Source organism: Maylandia zebra, linkage group LG2, assembly GCF_041146795.1.
Source record: "Maylandia zebra isolate NMK-2024a linkage group LG2, Mzebra_GT3a, whole genome shotgun sequence".
Taxonomy (NCBI): Eukaryota; Metazoa; Chordata; class Actinopteri; order Cichliformes; family Cichlidae; genus Maylandia; species Maylandia zebra.
Window position 1 is genome coordinate 5,025,075 of NC_135168.1, and position 22,748 is coordinate 5,047,822.

Here is a 22,748-nt window from a genome sequence, read left to right on the forward strand (position 1 = left end):
TAATTCCTAAACCAAACAAAGATAAACGACAATTGGATAACTTAAGGCCCATAACTTTATTAAATACAGATTATAAAATTTTCTCTAGCTCAGTTGCAACAAGGCTCAAACAAGGGGTTTCAAGTATAATTAGTGAGACACAATCAGGGTTTTTGAAAGACAGGAACATTCATAATAATATCAGATTGGTTTTAGACTTACTGGACTACAATGATCTAATTAGTGATGACAGTTTTATTCTTTTCTTGGACTTTTATAAAGCTTTCGATTCAGTAGAACATCCTTTTATTTTAGAAACACTAACTCGATTTGGATTTGGGGATAAATTTAGGAAGATAATACACTGAACAAAAATATAAACGCAACACCTTTGTTACTGCTCCCATTCCCCATGGGATGGACGTAGAGACCTAAAATTCATTCCAGATACACAATATAACCATCCCTCCCAAACAGTGGTCACAAATCAGTCCAAATGTGTGGTAGTGGGCACATCTGCTATATTGAGATAATCCATCCCACCTCACAGGTGTGCCACATCAGGATGCTGATCTGACATCATGAGTAGTGCACAGGTGTACCTCAGACTGCCCACAACAAAAGGCCACCCTGGAATGTGCAGTTTTGTCTCACAGCAAAATGCCACAGATGCCACAAGCAATGAGGGAGCGTGCAACTGGCATGCTGACAGCAGGAATGTCAACCAGATCCCGAGCCCTCCATGTGTTAATCAAGAGACGGCTGCTGTGCTACATCCATAAATAATGAATAAATTAGGAGCTAAAGCTGAAAGGACAGTTTATTTGTACCATCTTCACGTGAACACATTCAAGAACATCACAGATGAAGAAACATTAAAAACTTCCACACTACATAAAGCAAGAAAAATAGTTTTTCTTTCAGGTGGTTTCAGAAAAACAGAAACATCAACATCTCCAAGACTCTCTTTGAAAGAACTAAAAACCTTTGTTCTCATGGTCCAATCATGAGTGAACTCCCCGATGAAGCCTTGTGTGCTAAAACATGTCAGAGTTTTAAAGGTTAAACATGAGTTTCCAAAACGTTTTGCTGGAGAACAATGAACTATTTGACTGAGTTTCAATCATTTACAGACGAGCAAAACCAGGACAGAGAAAAAAGGACAAAACAGACTCAGTAAAACAACAGAAAAGAAGATCCCATGTAGATCTGTATTATGTAGAAGTTCAGCCCAGCAACCAGTTCAGTTCAACACAAGTTTAAATGATTCTATCTGAACTCTGTGGAGCCTGATCTCAAGCTTTTTGAGTCCGACACAGAAACCAGAGGATCTTTCTGTGTCTTCAGATTCACTGTGATCCAGTGATGGGAGTGATTTCAGCCCTGAGTGATCGCGCTGATGTTTGCACAGAGCAGACAATGAGGTGAATGTTTGGGCACATTGGTAACAGTGAAACAGTTTATTAGTAACGTGGGATCGTTTGTGTGCAGAGTATGAACTGAGATTCCTGAAGCTCTTGTCACACTGGTCACAGCTGTAGTTTCCTTCCATGTGTGCACGTTCATGCCTGTTACAAGTACTTGAATGTGAGAAGCTTCTGTCACAGTGTCTGCACTTGTGTGGTTTCTCTCCTGTGTGGACTCGTTTGTGTGATTTAAGCTGACCTGCAGTGGTGAAGGATGACCCACACTGATCACAGAGGTGCTTTTTAACCCCACTGTGAATCAGTTCATGTCGTTTTAACTCACTTGGTGTGGAGAAGCTTCTCCCACATTCTTTGCAGTATTTCAGTTTGTCTCCAGTGTGTCTACGTTGATGTGTTTTAAGGGCAGCTTGCCGACTGAAAGTTTTTCCACAGAGGTCACAATGAAAGTCTTTCCCACCACCACAGTGATGACAGGGTTGAGAACTGGATCCATCTGTGTCGCTCTGCTTCTAAACAAAGACACAAAGACAGTGTAAGTCAGTCCTTCAACATTTGTATCCTGAACGTCGCCTGAAATAAAGAGCATCTCTGCAGACGTCCAACTACATTTGACTGTTTCAGTTAACACACTCAGTTTACTGGGCTGCAATAACTACAATACTACCACCATAATACTACAGTAATACTAAAATCATAACTGAAAGGAAAATCTGAATAATCACTCAGAGCTGCTTTTCCATGCAGTAGAATTGCTAACATGCTAACACAGTTTAATGAGCAGAGTTGTTCCAAACAGTCAGGCTAAAATGACAAGATAACAATATAAATACATACCTCACAGTAGCTGCACTTGTAGAGTCTCTTTCTGGTGTGGATCTGTTGGTGTTGTCTCAGGTCATGTGGAGATTTAAAAGTCTTCTCACACAGGTCACATTGATAAGGTCTCTCCTCAGTGTGGGTAAACATGTGTTGTTGTAAGTGTGCGTCTGTTGTAAAGTATTTGCCACACTGTTCACAGCAGTACACATCATGTCTGGTGTGAATGCGTAGGTGTGCATTTCGGCTCCCTCTCTGGCTGAAAGTTTTTCCACAGATGTCACAGCTGTATGCCTTAATTCCAGAGTGGGTAACTAGATGCTTCTGTAAGTGGCTACTGTGAGTAAAAGCTCTGCCACACTGATCACAGCTGTACGCTTTAACTCCACTGTGGATGAGCTGGTGTTTTATTAGGGAACCCTTCAAGGAAAAAGACTTTCCACACAAGTCACAGCTCAACGGTCTCTCTCCAGTGTGGATGACCTGATGCTGTTTTAGTGAAGCTTTCACAGTAAAACCCTTCCCACACAAGTCACAGCTGTATGCCTTAATTCCAGAGTGGGTAACTAGATGCCTCTGTAAGCTGCTACTGTGAGTAAAAGCTCTGCCACACTGATCACAGCTGTACGCTTTAACTCCACTGTGGATGAGCTGGTGTTTTATTAGGGAACCCTTCAAGGAAAAAGACTTTCCACACAAGTCACAGCTGAACGGTCTCTCTCCAGTGTGGATGACCTGATGCTGTTTTAGTGAAGCCCTCACAGTAAAACCCTTCCCACACTCGTCACAGGTGTGTTTTTTCTCTCCCTTTCTTCTGTGAGGTTTGTCGGCCTCCTGAGAGCGCTGACTTCTGGCTCCATGTTGGTCCTGCAGTGACAGAGATACAAACAGAGGCAGTGAGTGAAATGCAGTCGTGGAACAAACTCAACCTTCAAACTCCATTAACACTAGTTTTAAACCTGAAGGTGGAGCGTGGCACCAAACACCTTAAAGGTCTCTTATCCCCACCTGCTGGTAGTTCTAACACATTACATCCAACCTGCTGTTAAAGATAATTCATGACTGTTCAAACACTAAAATCATGCCCATCCCTCCTGATTGTACACACACACACACACACACACACACACACACACACACACACACACACACACACACACATTATTTTATAATTTAGATTATTTTGTTGTTTCCTATTACATATTTCTATAATTTGTATAGATTTATACAGAATTATTCAGTGATAATAAATCCTATGTTTGTTTATTCTAAAGGAACCCCGTTAGCTTCCACAACAGATGTTGCTCGTCTTCCGTCAAATACTCACATAAAATATTACACAATAAAGTGGATTCAAGATATCCACATAATTTCACTCTTACATCCACAGTGAGGTTTCACAATTGTTCAAATATAAGCAATCAATAATAATAATAATAATATTTCTCTGTCAGCCTTCTCGGTTACGAATCGTCTTCTGCTCCTCTGTCATGCGGCGTCCCACAGGGCTCAATTTTAGGGCCACTGGGTTCTATCCTTAGAAGGCATGGGATCTCATTTCATTGTTATGCCGATGACTGCCAACTTTATTTGACACTAAAACACATGGATGGCATCTCCATAAAACCTCTCTTGACTTGTCTAGATGACATTAAAGCTTGGTTGGCTCTAAACTTTTTAAATTTTAATGAAAAGAAAACAGAGCTGTTGGTGTTTGGACCCAGTGGTCCCTGTGAGTCCTCCCCTGTTGTTTTAGGATCCCTGGAAGTCTATTTTAAATCTGTGGTTACTGACCTTGGTTTTAAGTTGGACAGTGATTTTAAATTGGACAACCAAATCAGAGCAGTGGTGAAGTCCAGTTTTTATCATTTAAGGCGACTGGCAAGAGTAAAATCTTTTCTTTCCAGGCAGCACCTTGAAACAGTGATCCATGCTTTTATTTCTTCCCGCCTGGACTACTGTAACTCACTTTATGTGGGGGTCAGTGAGTCGTTGCTCTCACGTCTGCAGCTGGTTCAAAATGCGGCTGCACGACTCCTAACAGGGACTCAAAAAAGAGAGCATATAACCCCCGTGCTAGCCTCTCTGCACTGGCTGCCTGTGTCTTTTAGAGTTAATTTTAAAATTCTTATGTTTGTTTTTAAATGCCTTCACAGTCTTGCCCCGCCTTACCTCTCTGAGCTTCTTCATCTCCACACACCCTGTCGGTCTTACAGGTCAGCTGACCAGCTGCTCCTGGAGGTACCGAGATCCAGGAGGAAGCTCAGAGGGGGCGGGGCCTTCTCTATTGTGGCTCCAAATTTATGGAATCATTTGCCCATGCACGTTAGAGAGGCCCCTTCACTGTCCACTTTTAAATCACGTCTTAAAACCCACTTTTATTCCTTGGCTTTTAACCTCAGTGAGACTTAGTTTCTTTTTTAATTGAAGTAGTTATTTAATGATTTCACTCTTCTTTTATTTGTGTTTCATTTATATCTCATGTAATTTTATTTTACAGTTCCAATGTACAGCACTTTGTGTCAGCTGTGGTTGTTTTAAAGTGCTTTATAAATAAAGTTCATAATGTTGATGATGAATATCAATAACATTGAGGCACATTACACAAATTTCAAAAACAAATCATGTCTTACAATATTTACAACAACTAAAAGCTCTGTAAATCGGCTTTTAAGTGTTCATTGACGTTTTGAATAATTCTCTAATTTTTTAAGGCAACTTATTCCACTTAAAAGTTGCTCTAAATGTAACAGTTTTACAAAACGTTACTTTTAACTCGAGCATTTACTAAATTGCAGCTTGTTGAAAACTGTGTAATATGATGATGTATTTCATCTGGATACTGCAGCTGAGCAGAATAAATGTGGTGTGTTTAACAGAATTGCTTTCTTTAGAACTACAAGTAAGCCATAGAATATTTTAGCCTGCACAGGAAGCCAAGAAAGGTTATTATGCATTTTATCAATATTAGTATAGTATGAACATCTTCACACTAATCTGGACGCCTTATTCTGGACTAACTGAAGTCTGTTAAGATCTGTCTTATTAGCTGCTGACCAAATGATTGAACAATACTCCAGATGAGACATTACTAGTGCATTAATGACATCTTTCATAATGAAGAAGTGATACACAAAGAGCATTTCATAGCCATAGCTATGCCTTGTCGGCAGAGTTATGTGACATTAGTGATGTTTGTACTTTCAGCGTTAACTTGGTTTTAAAGCCTTTAAAATATACGCCGTTCAATAGTCGACCTTAATCTGACAGAGAATGTGATGATTTTGTGGATAATTAAAGTCAGTCATATATCCACAAACACAACAAGCTGAAAGTCAGTGATGCTGCTCGGTTTGCAGTCCTGAACATCACGGCACAAGCAGGATCCACTGCACTGTTAATGTTAGCTGTGTTATATTGCTGCCTCTGTTCGGTGGTGTCGAGCCAAACGCACTTTAACGTGTGTTTGAACGAGCTGACGGTTCACTCGTTAAGCTGAAAGAAAGATGCTTTAATCACAGCAGTCACACATGTGTCCACTGCACCATCTGGAACTCTTCTTGTTTACACTCGTAATAACACAAACACTAAATCCTGCTTCTCTGGTGCTGTTGTGTAGCAGTGTGTACACCTGAGACTGTCACCTGTCTGTCTGTCCTGCACTCTCTCTCTGTTTCTTTCTCTCTGATTGTGGAATAAAAGTATGAACATGTGTTTATAAGTTACACTTGTGTTTGAATCCTGCAGCTTATCACACATTTGATTTCCATGTGTGACGACTGCAAGTGTCCAGAGTGAGGACAGACTGAGGGAGCCACTGCTGCACATCATCTGTGAGGCTTTGCACCCCTGATGATCCACCAGGACAAACTCAGCAGTGTGTGAGGAAGAGGAGGAGGAAGAGCCAGCAGCACAGAAATGAAGCCCAACAATCATGTTTCACAGTCCTGTGGTCTCAGCCTCAGATACTCATCAAATCACACAGAGCTCATGTAGAAACAAATGAACTAAATATGTTCTCCTTCATTTCTGTCAAACAAAGCTGTATGAAACGTTTCCAGCTGTTAGTATCATGGTTGCTAGGCAACCTGGGCAGCGCGACGGAGGCTAGACGTCCCATTTCACGAGCCTACGAGCCTCGCACTTCGGCCTTAGCGGTCTTTGAGTACGCGGCCCTTGAGGACTTTAAAGCTGCAGAACCTGAATCGGGATACAGCCATGATGATCTCCAGCCTCGTGCTCGCCAACATTCTCACCTGAGTTAAGAAGACGATCACTGAAATGGTCTCAGCAGGTCCTTTGATGACAGCAATGAAATGCAGTGGTAAGGCTTTTTGGGGATTAAGTTCGTTTTCATGGCAAAGAAGGACGATGCAGTTCATCTGATCACTCCTCATAACATTCTGGAGTGCAGGCAAAATGCTATTATAAAAACTTAAGCAGCAACTTCTCCAGGTTCCAATATTTATGCAATTCTCAAACCTTTTGGCCACGACTGTATAACCTCTTCTGAAGTTTAGTGGATATTATACATGGTTATGCTCAGGATGTGTCGGCCAGTTTCCACTGGAAACGCCTTTTGGTTAAACTGTCAGCGAGGAATTTGCATTTGCACTGTTACATTTTTATATAACTTTAATGCACATAAACAACAGCTGCTTGTTTCAGTGAAAATACATTGATGGGTTTTTAATAAAGTTGTGCAGCTGTAAAGTATTTTGTCTGGTGTCAATTCTATCGTCAGCTACATCGTTATGGCAATGTTCAAATGTATATGGTGATAAATATCTTTGGTCATATGGTCCTGCTCTGTCTGTCACCTTCTGTGTTGAGCTCATTGTTTCCTCTGTAGTGGCTGAGCTGAGTCCAAGTAGCTGAAAATGTTCCTCTGCTGCTCCGTCAGACTCTCCTCCTCCTGCTGATCAGCTGGGACACAAAACAGATCTTTGTTAGGCTCCACACTGCACTGAAGAGTCAAAGTGGCTCATATGTTCATCTGACAAGTAAAAGAACACATTTTTGTTTCCCGAGGTGGGCAACTTGTTGGAAACAAACACAAAAGGTTTGAGCACTGATACCTGCCATTGCTGCCATTGAAAGATGCAACGCCAGCAATGTGGATTGTCAAGACTCAAACCAATCATCAGGCAAAAACAACAGAGATCAAATGTACCGCATTTTGATCCGGGACGTAATCTGCATGAAAACAAGCGCTCACTCTTCCTGCTCAACAAATGACAAGGGCGGAGCCTTATACCACGTGATACAGAAGCTGTGCCGTGTGATGCTAAAATTAGCAGGGAAAAAAACAACGGAGAGCACGTCAGGGATGACGAGAAAGTGACAGGAGAAAATCCGTCCCGGTCAACCACCCAAACATCAATAACGGGAACCTTATACAGCGCTTCCCCATACACGTCGAACTCCCGCAGGCACAAAGACATTACGGAGGCTATCACTTATCACCTGACCAAAGATATGGCTCCATCAACACTGTGCAAAACGAGGGATTTAGGAAAACGATCAACACCCTAGACAAACGCTACACAGTGCCGTCCCGCAACTATTTTTCTATTGTTGCACTACCTGCTCTGTACACGCAGCGTCGAGCAACGGTGGAGACGGAATTTCAAGCAGGACAACATTTTGCTGCAACAACAAAACGTGAGACATTTGTTGTTTTATGTTTATTTATTGTTATGAGAGAATCATGATCTCAATTCTAAGCCAAAAAATCGTGATTCTCATTTTATGCAAAATCGTGCAGCCCTAACATTAACACAAAACTATTGTTTCACCAGAGAAACACACATGAAGAGAGAGAGAGAGACAATAACAGCTACCAAACAGTCGTCATAATTCGTCACACAATGAGAAAAGGACAAATCAACAAGTAACAATGACTAATTAATATTAAAATCTGTAACATAATGTATTGTTTGGAGTTTAGTCTGATTGGTTCAGGATGAGCTGCCATTATCCAATCACACGTCTGCTTACCTGCATCTTTTCTCTTTTTTCTAACCTGAGCACCTGATGGCTTTGAACTTTTGTTGTCCATCTGCCATTGGATTGAATTTTGCGCTCCAGTACAAACGCAAATCCCCCAACCTGAGGATCAGCACAATTAACCTAACAGCAGGCACGTGCAGGGGGGGGGGGGGGGGGGGGGGGGGTTAGAGGGGCTTGAGCACCCGCCCCTTTCCTGATGGGTGCCCAAGGTGCCCTTTTGTTGAGGCAACTTTTTTTTTTTAAATATTATTATTATTTTTTTAATGTGTGTGTGGGTGCGGAGTCCTGTCTGTGCCCCTCAACAATAATATTTAACTATTAATCACAGTTTCGCTAAATAAAAGGATCTGGCTTGCATCAGTCACATGATCACATTTAACCAATGATCACCCTTGACAGCAGAACGCGCTGGTTACGAGCCGGGAACGAGCTCACAAAGAGCACGCGCATTTGTTGCGGTCCGGAGCTGTAGGAGAAACACAAGTTAACTCAGAGACACAGACTGATGCGACACAACCAGTAAGTAGGTGTACAGCGCACACTGTAGTGTGTAGCACACAGGAGTGTTAGCTTATTACATACACGTTGGTAAGTTGTCTTGTTGCTACTGACAAACTGAAACAAACGAGCGTGCTGTGTGTGCAACAGCGCGACAAACATTACCTGTCCTTTTATTAACTGCACAGGTTAATAACTCGTACAGCGCAGGGGTCCTTGACTCCTTGTCCAAGCAGGGGCCCTTGACTCCCGGGACGCGTCACTGGAGGCGTCTCTATCAGTCTTAGTTTCACTGGATCTCAGTGCAGCATTTGACACAGTTGACCACAACATATTACTCAAACGACTGGAGAACTGGGCAGGTTTTTCAGGAACTGTACTAAACTCGTTAAAAAACATACTTGAAGACTCACCTGTTCTCAGCTGCATTTGAATAAAGCACCAAATCCACACTTTTAAGCTTAAATTTCAAAACTTACATTTAACTACTGATTTTATCTACTGTTCTGATTTTATCTGTTTTGATTTTATATACTGTTTTGTTTGTTTGTTTGTTAATTAGTTAGTTAGTTTATTTGCTTGTTTTAATCAATTTTAAATCATGCTTTTTATTTGTTTTTGTTTCTAATGTCTCTGTAAAGCACTTTGAATCACCTTGCTGTTGAATTGTGCTATACAAATAAACTTGCCTTGCCTTGCCTAATAAGCTTTGCCCTGCACAGAGTGGATAGTGAAACACATGGAATCATCATAAATACATTATTTCATATTTATTACTTCCCCCTCCTCTTTGCTTTATTATTGTAGCTCTAGTAATAAATAATAATGTAAGGATTCTGGATCAGCACCATGATGCCCATAGTATATACAGTATTCTGAAGAAGGTCTGAAATGTCACTGTGTGTGTGTGCATGTGTGTGTTTTATTTAGATGGATTTTTAAAAAAAAATATTACTCATGATATAACATTGTGCAGACATGGCTGGTAAGGACATGAGGAGGAAACAGTAGAAGCTGTGTGAGGCTACTAAAGGCAGGGCTATAACATTTTTCTGTCATCATTTTATTATAGATTAAGTGCAAGAGTTGTTAGGTGTGGATAATTAGATTATAGTTTATTGCAATAGCAAGTTGTGCCTTGTTCTCACATAGACAGCAAGTGCAGAGTGATATATGAAATGATGGGATGGAAGGAAGAAGAGAAGCAAAGAGTGATTCACAGGCAGAGCCTAAATTATTTCTCACAGTTTTTTGTTGCCTTATGGTTCCAAGCGCTGTCACCAATCTTTGCATTTTGTTATTATCTCATGACACTTGTTTAATCAGCTACCATCTCTCCTGTGGACTTTTTAATGTCTACAGTCTCAGACCAACACAGCCCTGCCCTCATAGCTGGACTGGCCATCAGGCATACACTTGCCCGGTGGGCCGCTGGCGATTTTTTTTTTTATGGGCCGACCGATTGGGAAGGGTATAAACAATGAAAGGTGTTGGATTGGCCAATTGGTCATGATCGACTCTGGGCTGGACCAATTACAGCCGAGGAGGTCGGATGCACCCTCCCCCTTGTTTAGCAATCTTATAGACGAACTAAAGAAAATGGAGAACAAAAAAAGGAAAGGAGGTGCCGAAAAAATTAGGGCCAAAAAGAAACAAGCCCTTCAGGCAGACGCTGCCAAATGTGTGAAAATTACTGAATTGTTTGGTGGTAGCTATGGCACAGCTTCCATAGATTTAGCAAGATCAGCAAGTGGTGGAGGCCAGCAGGTGGATGAAGGAAAGGGGAGGCAGGAGGAGGAGAGACGCGAGGCGGCCGCCGGTCATAGTGGCAGAGGAACTGAACTTCAGGCAAGAAGTTATGACCTGCTGTCTATCTGTGTCAGATAGAAACTAATTTTAGTTGTAGTTTGTTTTCGTTGTGGTGACTTTATACAGTCGCTTAGAATAACTCGTACAGCGTAACTAGCATGACGGAGTTTATATACTGCTGGGCGGGTGCTATGAAGTTACTGATAGTAAATTTTATTTTATGCTTAAGGTTAGTTTCTCAAACTTCTCAAAATCTTAACAAATTGTGCCAATCCTTACATGTTGCACCAGCTGATTTATCATCAAAGGTGGAGAAGTCTGTGACAGAGGAGACAGAAGAGCAGCAGAGAGAGATGGAAGAGCAAGAGAGAGAGATGGAAGAGCAAGAGAGAGAGATGGAAGAGCAAGAGAGAGAGATGGAAGAGCAAGAGAGAGAGAGATGGAAGAGCAAGAGAGAGAGAGATGGAAGAGCAGGAGAGAGAGATGGAAGAGCAAGAGAGAGAGATGGAAGAGCAGGAGAGAGAGATGGAAGAGCAGGAGAGAGAGATGGAAGAGCAAGAGAGTGAGATGGAAGAGCAAGAGAGAGAGAGATGGAAGAGCAAGAGAGAGAGATGGAAGAGCAGGAGAGAGAGATGGAAGAGCAAGAGAGAGAGATGGAAGAGCAAGAGAGAGAGATGGAAGAGCAAGAGAGAGAGATGGAAGAGCAAGAGAGAGAGATGGAAGAGCAGGAGAGAGAGATGGAAGAGCAGGAGAGAGAGATGGAAGAGCAAGAGAGTGAGATGGAAGAGCAAGAGAGAGAGATGGAAGAGCAGGAGAGAGAGATGGAAGAGCAAGAGAGAGAGATGGAAGAGCAAGAGAGAGAGAGCCAGGGCATCGATTACTTTGCTCGCCCTGAACCTGCCATATTACAGGCCTTCTTAGATTACCACCCACAGCAGAACAGTAGCAGTGCAGTTGTGATGAGGGTGTTCAGCTGTAAAGATGGCACCAACAGGAAGTGGCTTACTTATTGCAAAGAACGCCATTTATTGTTCTGCTTTGTGTGTCTGGCATTTGCAAGGCTGACTGACACCAGCACATTTATAACAGGCATGAGTGACTGGCGACATATACGTCTGCGCACAGAGGAGCATGAAAAGAGCAACACACACCAGACCTGTGCTGAAGCTTTTTTCTTAAGGTGCTCAAAAGGCAACATCAGGAGCTTGTTTGCTGGCAGTCAGTTGTCAGCTCACAGAGCACAAGTGAAAAAGAGACGGCAAGTTTTAGAGCGTATAGTGGATGTGATCAAAGTACTTGGGAAGAGGGGACTCAGCTATAGGCATGTGGAGAATGAGGCTGCATACACTTTAGGTGATAACACCATCGATCATGGTAACTTTCTGGAACTGATTGTGTTATTAGGCAAGTATGATATGTGCCTTGGAGAACATTTGAATGACTGCATTGAAAAAAGCAAGAAGTTGCATCAGACCAGTGGATCAAGAGGTAGAGGATCTCTCATCACCCTACTCTCCAAAACAACTGTCAACTCAGTGATTGATGCACTTGGCCATCTCCTTCAAGAGAGCATCGCCAGTGATGTCCAGAAAGCTGGGATGTTTTCTGTTCAGCTAGACACAACCCAAGACATCACAGGTTATGATCAGTGTTCAGTAATCATCAGGTATGTTACTGAGTCTGTGCAGGAGAGGCTTGTCTCCATAGTGAGGTGCGAAGCATCCACGGGGCAGTACTTTGTAAACTTGCTTTCTGGAGTTTTAGAGCATCTGAATCTAGACAAGGCCATGTGCATTGGGAATGCAACAGATGGTGCTTCAAATATGCAGGGCCAGTACAAAGGCTTTTCAGCACTTATGACTGCCCAGTCTCCAACTCATGTGCATGTGTGGTGCTATGCACACATACTTAATCTTGTGATTGCTGGCACAACACAAAGTGTCATTGAAAGTGGATCACTCTTTAATTTACTTAATGACATAGCTGTGTTCATCAAGGAGTCCTATCACAGGGTTAATCTGTGGGAGAAACAAACCGAAAACACAAGACACAGACGCCTCAGTCCAATAGGTGAGACACGGTGGTGGGCCAAGCATGATGCCCTCCAGAAAATCTTTGGACATTTTGGAAAACCAGATGATGGCCTCTTCGTTGATGTAGTGCTGACGATGGAAGCCATTGAAAAGAGGGAGAAAGAAAAGCCAGCTGTTCGTGCCAAAGCACGAGGCTTTAAAGAGTGTCTCTTGAAGCATGAAACTGTGTTAACAGCACAGATATTTCTTAGAGTGTTTGAGCAAACAACTCCTCTGTCAAAGTACCTCCAGTCAAAGGGGATGGACATTCTCTCTGCCCATCATATGGTGACTGCCACACAAGATGGCCTCAAAAGTATTGCCAGGGACTTTCCAACTGTGAAGACAGCTGCAGACACATTTGTGAAACAGACAAATCAAAAACTAGAGGAGAGGGAGAACAACACAGACATGGAAGTGGAGGCTGAACTACCTAAAAAGAGAGCCAAAAGGAGAAAAGGCATGGCCGGAGAGATGCCTGAAGATGAGTTGCAAATCAATGCTGAGAAATCATATGAGGTGAAAGTGCACAACATCATCCTGGACACAGTTATTGAAGCAATCCACAGACGATTTGTCATACATGGCCCTCTTCTTGCCGATTTGGCATGGTTGGACCCCAGGAAGTTTAGCCAGGTCAGAACAGTTTCTCTTCCAAGTAATGCATTTCAGAACCTCAGCGCCTGTCTACTTAAATTTGACAGCAGGGCTACAGTTAATAACCTTCAGTCAGAACTGAAACGTTTTGCTGAACAGTGGGAAAGGCTTAAGACATCACATGTAGATGAGTACACGACCAGAACAGCAAAGGACAGATCTGAAGAATGGGACGAAGAAAGTGAAATTGTGACCGAAAGCTGTGGTTCTTGCAAAAATTGCCCACTGTGCTGCTATCAAATACTCAGGCGGTTCAACATGCTGTCTGATGCCTATCGTCTCCTTGGGCTGGCATACAAGTACCTGCTGACCCTCTCCCTCACTCAGGTTGCCTGTGAAAGAACATTCTCTACACTCAAGTTCATTAAAAGCAGACTCCGAAGCAGCCTGTCTGCAAACAAGCTGGAGATGTTTATGCTGATGGCCACTGAAAAGGACATTCTCATGTCATTGGACTCTGACATGGTCATTGACAGGGTAGCTGAGAAGAGTGACCTGCTGAGAAAGCTCCTTTTGTAACCTGGTGAGGTGAAATAAAAATGAGCAAAACATTCCTAATTATCTATTGTTAATATTAGATTCAGCTTTATTGTTATTGCCTAAATGAATACGTTTAGTATCTACCTTCACTTCAAACAAGTCAAGTGATTGGTAAATGCTTAGAATTTGTCCATCTTAATAGATAGAATAAATATGAGATTGGAGTATTAGGCATTTATAAACATATATTCTTACAGTCTTAATCTGTCATTGTTTCATTTCAGATGCTGTCAGTCATTTTAGGAGGACTGAAGTGTGTTCATTTTAAGTAAGTACTATATGGAATATGATTCAACCATTTTTCTAGAGTAAGCATACCAGTACTGTCATTGTCTGAAAAAATCTATTAAGTACAATTCTTTCTCAACCTTCACTGTCTGTCCTTTCACTTCATAAAGGTTTCCATGTAAATGGCCTGGTAAATGGCCTGTATTTATATAGCGCTTTACTAGTCCCTAAGGACCCCAAAGCGCTTTACATATCCAGTCATCCACCCATTCACACACACATTCACACACTGGTGATGGTAAGCTACATTGTAGCCACAGCCACCCTGGGGCGCACTGACAGAGGCGAGGCTGCCGGACACTGGCGCCACCGGGCCCTCTGACCACCACCAGTAGGTAACGGGTGAAGTGTCTTGCCCAAGGACACAACGACCGAGACTGTCCAAGCCGGGGCTCGAACCGGCAACCTTCCGATTACAAGGCGAACTCCCAACTCTTGAGCCACGATCACCCATGTCTTAAGATATGTTCAGTGTTGCTGCTGTGGAAGTGTTGTAGGTGACCTTTTATTGATGAGTGAATAGTCTTTGGTGATACAATTCAATCATAATCTGTCCTTTATAGATTTTAATATTCATCTAATCTTTATTCCTTTCTGTCCTGTTTGTCAGGGTCTGATCATACATTGTTTGTTTAAGAGGTTCGAGACCATTCAACTTTTTAAGTTCATCAACGTAAGTACTAGTGTATATGATTTCTCTAATTCCTTTCTGGAATAAAGATGCCAGTACTGTGATCATCTGAGCAAGTCCATCAATTGCCATTCACAGTTCTTTGTCCTTTCACTTGTGTCCTGTTTTTCAGGGTCCCATATAATTTCTTCAGAAGTAAGTACTGTATATGATGCCAGTATTTTCCCATATTTTCTAGATACTGTATTAGTACTGTGTGTAAAATGCCATCAAAAACTCAATTAAGTGTTATTCTTATTCTTCTTTCTCACCTTTCTTTCTCTGTCTCCTTTCATATTTAAAGGTTGCTGTGTTAACAAAATATATTGTGCTACCATGCTGTTTTCTATTGTTTTGGTAAATAAATACTTTATGAAAATATCCCTAAATCTGTCATTTATTAATTTTAATATTAATTAATGATCATGTCTCACCTCTAGTGTTCTTGGTCTTAATTTCAGGTTTCTACCATGTGTTGTAGATAGTTCAGGAGGTTAACTCTACCAAGCAGTCTTTTTGTTTCCGCTATGTACTGTTTAAAATCCCGAATAGGGAGAATGGTGTAGGTTTAACTTTATTAGATTGATACATATATACCAACAAGGCAGTGTAAATCAAAGCAGTTGTTTTCATGCAAAGGCTTTATGGTTTTTCCTATAGCGATTGACAGACCACGTGACTTTGCAGATTGCATGCCGGGAACTCCTGGCAAAACAATCCAAGTACCGCATCAAATACAAGCATTTGCAATTGCAGCACCGCAAAACGTTCATTCTCCGGTTCCAATACCTTCTTGTTTTTTCTTTGCCGCACAAAAAAGGTATGTACAAAACGACGGAGAACAATGCCGGTCCGTACAAAGACAGACTCGACGAAAAGACAAAGAAAAGATACGAGGAAAAATCAAAGGAGTGAAAGGGTCAGACCCTTACGAGCACACAGAGGGACAAAAGACGTTAGCGTGCTGCCCAACTTTCACCACGCTCAGATTTATAATCATACGGTTCTTGGAGTGAGTGCATACACTCATGAAGTTTAGTAACTTCAGGTCACTGCAACAAGCCCAGGTACAGTTTACCGACGGATGGGTACAGGACCTTGAAATGCACCGAAAGACCATCGTACGAACAAAGGTACGTTTACCTTTGTTCGTCTCACAAATCGTCGTCATAAATACACATTCGTTAACCGTGTATTAATATAACCTTTGAGCTCAACGGTAATTAATTAGTAGTGGAAAAATAATTGTAATATTTGAGCCATTTCTGCTGTCCAACTACTTCTTACAAAATACATTTTTAATGTTAATTAGATTTTTTTTTTTACGGCATAAATAAAGGTTATATAAAAGTCACTGCCACAGACTGATTGCGGCTTCTACCTTGTTACACTAATGTTGTTTGTAGCTCAGTATGACTTAATGTCATCCATGAGGGATGCATTTGACATATGTTTCACATATTATAGCCCAGCAAGTTACTTATAGCAATTTAAATACGAGCAATCAGTTTCTTTGCAAATAAATCAGTTTTTGGCACAACACCGGCTATTGCAGTTAATAATACAGCAGCTTCTTGCCATTTTTTGTGTTTCTTTTTATCGCTGTGTAACTGAGTTCAATTGAAACCCTGCATGCGCTAGTACCGCTTGCCAAAAGTTCCCAGAATCCTTTGCGGTTTTATCCATGAATGACGTCACATTTTTGGTGGGCCGGTCTCCAGTCAAAATGCCCGGGCTGATTTTTTGTCCCAGTCCAGCCCTGCCTGCCCTCCAGCACTATCCACAGCAACCCCTCAACAGCAACATTGTACCCATCAGGTAAAGCATCGGCTACGTTTGCTTTGTCTTGTTGCCCATATTAGATTCTTGATGAAAGTGTGTTGTTGTTATTCAGCCTGGTTCAATGTGCCCCTTTTTAACTTTGAGCACCCGCCCCTTTAAACCTCTCTGCACAGCCCTGCCTAACAGACCTACACCTTAGTTCACAGATTCACTTTGTCTAAGGTTGATTTCTGGGATTTCACACAACCCAGGATTCAGATCGTGAATCCATGATGGGCTTGGATTTACATCATTATAAATGAAATGTGCTCTACTTGGAAGCAGCCGGCCCCGCCCCTTTTGACGGGTTGTGTGAGACTTTAAATCATCAAACTGTAAATTATAAATTAAATTGTTATTGATCCTTTACCCCGAGTCCTAAAGTGTAGATTTATTTTCTTACTCTTCTTATATTTATTGTTTGTTTACTTGCACCGCTGTAACTGCAGCCTCGTCGTCTCGTCTCTCTATATGCTGGACTGTCTGTAGCGGAGATGACAATAAAGTTTACTTTGACTTCAGCAGCGCGCAGGCGCACCGAGGGCTCTCGCGCTCACTTTATAGAATTTAGAAAAAACATGGGTGCAGATTATAAGTCTGTATCATAATATCTGTTTGTTGTTTTTATTTTGTTTTGCGAGTTGGTTATTAGATGCCGCTCCAGCCAGCCAGAGACTCCCCGCCGCCCCGCCCTCTCCTCCCTGTGCCGCCAGCAGCAGGCGCACCTCGCAAACGGAGGGCGCCCTTACTCCCAGCAAATGGCTGATAGAAAACCGATCGGTGCCTACGAATTTCCCAATATGCGCTGGCATGACGTCGGGGAAGCATGGGTACGACCGATTATTTTATTTTTTTCTTGCCCGTGATGCCCCCCCACCACGATGCATTCTATTGGTTTGCACACTTACACACACCCAGCTGTGGTTTCCTGTTTTGCTGGACTCTGGAGAGCCCCGCCTTTAACGCTCTTCTCTCACAGAGAGCAACAGAAAACTTGGAAAAACTCCAGATTGACTGAACTCAGTTCAAAGTTACCTTAAAACCTTTAGATGTGAGACGTAGTGATGGTCCGCTTGAAGCTGACGCTCCGGTGCGTGTGTCAGAAAGATCAACGCGCTGCTTCAGAAGCACCGTGTCGAGGCTTGATTCGTTTGGCCAGAGTCACGTGATCAGTGACGTCTGAAGCTTCGTTTAGAACGTACCTTTTTTTAAATCGAACTTTATTGAAACACAATGAGTATACAACATACAAACAGATGAAGTTTACAAAAGAACAGAACATGAACATACAGAACCAGGAGTAAAAAAAATTAGTAGGCGAAAAAAATCAACATATAAATATTGTTCTGAGAGGCTTTTTGTTGGTTGAGTCTGAAATTGATTGTATGTACAATTCATATCCTTATAAAAAGGCAGAAATATGGTGTTTTATTAATAAACTTACATTCATGGATATAAAATAGCTAAAAGTATTAACAAATATTTTATAAAAAAACATTTATCATTCTTCCTGGGGAACTTAAAGAAACAGAATAAAACATTTTCCATCGTAAAGAAAACTCCCTTAAAATATGGACAATAACAAAACTGCTAAATTCTTCCAGAATCTCTGTGTAGAGGAACCAAAAGAGATGTGCCACAGTTTCTGGATGATCCCCACAGAAAGTTCAATTAGTATTTATGTCTCTTTTAAATGTTACCATATAGTGACTGGCTGGGTCACATTTATGAAGAATTTTATATGAGTGACTGAGGCAGATATTGAGCTGTCAGTGTTTTTATATAACATTAAAGTCCCTGAGGGTATGGCACCAAGCACCATTGAGAATTCTCCAACACTGACGGGAAAATTATATAGTGTAAGGAATTCATTGTAAGTAAGTAGTACTCCCTCGTTAAATTTTAAAACTTAGTAGCGGCCGCCATTGTTGGCAGCTGAAATTTGGCTGGGCCGCGCTATGAATTCTGGGATATGGTGGGCCACGAAGGACACACCCGACCCATCCTTCAAACTCGGGGGAATGAAGGACGCATTTGAAGGAGTCGAGGAATCGGGACAGCCTTCGTCGCCTGGCTGTGACGTCATCGGCCTTCAAATGCGGCCTCCGGAGGATGCAGCCGACGTTTTGGGACACAGCTTGTGTGTCTTTGTTGGTCATGTGACCTCCCAGGGACTACACATGGAAACGAGCAGTTTAGCTCAAATCTGGCAGGTTTCCATCGTCTGTTTTTGTCCTGATGTCCATGAACATGAACACTGTCCCTGTCAAACACGTCCAGATCATCTGATCCAGTGTTGTTCTTCTTCTGTGGTGTTTGTGATGGAGCAGCAGCTGCTGATCCTGATGTCCTCCACCAAGGGGGCAGCAAATTCAGCTGACTGTCATCATTTATTAAAAAGATGTAACAATGTGACATAATGCAATATAATAGTGTCAGTTACACATTGTGGGTTGCACTGTGGCCAGAATGGACATTACCTCCTGCCTAATGGAAGCTGTCAGCCATCCTGCAACCATGAATTAGATAAGCAGAAGTGAAGGGATTGTTAACAACAATTTAATAATAAAATGTAATGTGATAGTTGCACTTTATTAGCTCCCCACAATCGTATGAATAATAACCATGAATGCACTGCATGCTCATAGCAAGTTCTTTAGGTTTAAAGTGAGATCCTGCTTTAAAGGGCGCTTCATCTGCTGGGAATGACATGTTTCTTCTAGTATGTAAGGCTCAGCCCATCTTACTGGGACTTACTTTTGTAGATCCACATGCTCTAAACCTGGTGCTCCATGATTGGTGCAGAAGCTTTAAGCTACTATTAACAAATAATAACCATGGACTTAGTTGTTACTACAATAACTTATCATTGAGCAACTTTTAATTTTACTTGTAAAACTATGCAAGTAGAATTGAATGGGGCACAGTGAGCTGAGCACAGGCCCACTCTGTGACACTCAGAGGTTTGTGGATATCATACTGAGAGTATTGGACACAGTGCAGCCAGCTTGCAGCCACTTTCCCACCACTTTAGCACAATGTTTACATGAGACTCAGCCACACTAATGTTCCTGGGCAGACATGTGGTGCAGCATGGCTGATGGCACTGTACCTGCAGCTGTCATGGACAAGAACCACTCAATACCTCACCCAAGCCAAGCCTGTGCTGATGTTGTGATCTGAGACCGAGACACTAACCCAGGATCATGATATGATGTTGTGAGAGTTTCACTAAGAATTAGCTCTGATTACAAGATTTCAATCTATCGTAACTCTAATTTGTATTTACTTCAGTTTGTTCATCTTGGAGCTGTGTGCAGCTGAGGACAGTCTTATTATTACCAGGTGAGGATATGTAACAGCCACAGTCTGTAGAGATGATGTCACCATGGAGTGGTGATGTCACTGGAGCTGCCAATATGTGCTCCAGCCAAAGCTACACCAGAGGGTTGTGCTGTGTAACAGGTTGGTGCAGGTGGTGTTATCTACATTTGAACATTAGGCAACAGTCTCATGAAGACACTTTCTATTGTTCACTAAAGACCAACAATAACAGAGACAAAGGGAGAGCAGCAGAACTAGTGCTAACAATTAGCACTGCTAGCCTGCCCACCAACACCAGCTAATGTTCTAAAAACGATGATCAATGATTTTGCTGTAACGGCTCCAGCTGTCTGTGTCAGGGACACGTTGGAGATGAAGTGAGTGATCCAGTGACAAAGGTTTGGAAACCTGCAGTCAGCTGAGACTAAAGGAGTCACCTGACCGAGAGACCAAATGTGAACGTCCAGATGAACAGAATCAACCTTTGGGATAATCTGTTCCACACATCCATGTTTCACTTACTGCATTATATTTCCTCATTGCTGTGCACACAGGCCTGTGGCTTATAACCAACTCCAAGTTCAGACTCAGAGGCTGCTGAAGCTGTTTTCTGGAACAGAGACGTGTTGGATATAAAACCAACTCTTCTTTATGTGTCAGCACTGAGGAAAGGAGCAGCTTCGTTTCTAAGTGTATGAAGGACTGTAGCAGTGTGTGTGTGAGCTTTATTTCACAGACAGAACCATGTCAAAAACACAACTTCAGGTAAAAACAATACAAAATCAAAGAGTCTGATCAGAAGGATTAAACAGAGGAGTGTGGGACTGTTTTTAACAGACAGCAGGTTAAGCCAGGCTGGAGGAGTAAACTGAGCCTCGGTGTGAGCAGCAGTGTGTTTGACAGGAAGCTGAGATAAACAGTCTGGAGCCCATTTAGTGCTTCATATGAAAGTGTGAGGATTTGAAAGCAAATCTAAAATCAAGCAGGAGTCAGTGTGAGAATGATTTGTGCTTTTCCTCAGTCAGATGCTGGGAGTTTCAGTTCATCCATGTTCAGCGTGCTGTGCTTTGTGTAACAGGAGAATATGACAGTATAAATCAAGTCTTCATGTCACTGAAAGCCTCCACAGTCTGCTATGGAGGTGCATCAGTTTGGATTTACAAGAAGAACATTTCTTAAACCTGCCACAAGATGGCGCTCCAACAGAAGGGATGTCCACAGTGTAACACAGACACACACATACTGTGTGAATGTGTGAGTGAATGGGCTTTCAACACAAGGCTTCTGCTGCTACCTTTAATTACATAATTAGCTAACAAGAACAAACTGTTAATTACCACCAAAGAACGGCTCCAGATTTTAGCTGCTGACCATTTTGTGAAACGTTGATTACATCAGCTTATTGTTGATTTTTCAACCTTAATATCAGCTGCTTTAAAGGAGCCTGGTTCTCTCGCAGTAACACTTTTCTTCACTAGATGCAGTGCAGGCACAGTCTGTGTTTCTAAACTACACACTAATGTTCATTGTTGTGCAGCTAAATCCTCCCTCTGGATGGGAAGAATCCCTGTCAGGCTTCAAACACCTGGCTTGGTGTTCTGGAGCTAATGTGTCACCTGTGAGGACTCTGAGATGAACACACAGCAGACACTTCAGTTCTCCGTCTGTGTGTCCTCAGTTTCCCAGCATGCCTTGGCTGTGGTGGTGGAGGTGAATGAGGGGGAACATGCTGCTCTGTCAGCACTCAGGTTTCATACCTGGTGATCTCAGAGGACAAAGCGGCGTTACAGCAGCGCACGTTGATGAGACCTGATGCTCTGAACAGTTCAGACTTCAGCCTCACTCTGAGAAAACAAACGACTGACTGTCAGCAGCAACTACACCTGCTCCATCAGTGACGGAGAGAAGAACTGAGACTGAGAGACATACAGCTGCAGGTCAAAGGTCAGAAACGCCCGCTCTTTGTACGGGTCAGGAGTTAGTACTGCAGAGGTCAGAGGTCAGCTTGCTGACAAACCATTTGAAACAGTTTGGAGCTAAAAGCACAACAGCAGAGGAAAGAAGAGACACTGCAGAGATGATGCAAAATATTGTGTTTTGTTCTCAGCTGTCAAAAAGTGTAACACACGTGTTCCAGCACAGCCTTTGTGTACTTTCACTTCTCCATACTGTCCATTGGAAATCCTGTTTGTTACTTTTTGATTTCAGTCCATGTGTCCAAAGCAAACTTCTGTCCCACACTTTCTCTGCTGACTCTTCACCGATGCTCAGATGATCTCAGATGATTTCACCAGAACTCATCAAAATTCGGGCTCCACAGAAACCCAGACGTCACTAAACAAGCGTAACAAGCAAAGTGAAAACTGGTCGTTCAGCTTTATTGACCAAAGATAAGCTCACATGTCACCTCATGACACAGACACTTATTTCCACAGCATGCACGAGGACTGACAATAAGTGTCTATAAAGCCACTTCTATCTGCCACACCTGTGCTTCTGTCATGGTTGCTCTCCTCTCACTCTGTCATTTATCCACAGTCTGCCTCCCTCTGCTCCATCAGCTGACGTCCTCTCTACACCACCTGCTGTGTTTTATCCTGCAAAAACACATTTAAGAAGCGTTGCACCGAGTAACGGGAGGAACTGCTATAAAATCCATTTAAAGGAGGTGGTGCTGAGTGCTGTGACTGGGGTCCCACCACTGACATCACGGGTGGAGGACATGTTGGAAAACTGCTACAAAGTGCTGTGCAGCCAGCAGAGCTTACAGTCTGTCCTGTGTGTCATACAGGCTCTCACACTTAGTGTTTCTGTCACACATTGAAGAGAAGTTTG

General features: G+C 42.4%; 2 long non-coding RNA genes across 2 annotated transcripts; one reads left to right on the forward strand and one right to left on the reverse strand.

The window, feature by feature from the left end:
- Positions 1-781: 781 nt before the first annotated feature.
- On the reverse strand, positions 782-2,806 carry LOC143420439 (uncharacterized). The gene is made up of 2 exons (XR_013100262.1): positions 2,241-2,806; positions 782-1,915 (listed from the first exon to the last, which is right to left on the reverse strand). It is a non-coding gene; the product is annotated as an uncharacterized LOC143420439 (long non-coding RNA).
- Positions 2,807-7,712: 4,906 nt separating this feature from the next.
- On the forward strand, positions 7,713-14,772 carry LOC143420466 (uncharacterized). Its single transcript, XR_013100300.1, has 3 exons — positions 7,713-7,886; positions 14,035-14,078; positions 14,709-14,772. It is a non-coding gene; the product is annotated as an uncharacterized LOC143420466 (long non-coding RNA).
- The last annotated feature ends 7,976 nt before the right edge of the window (positions 14,773-22,748 follow it).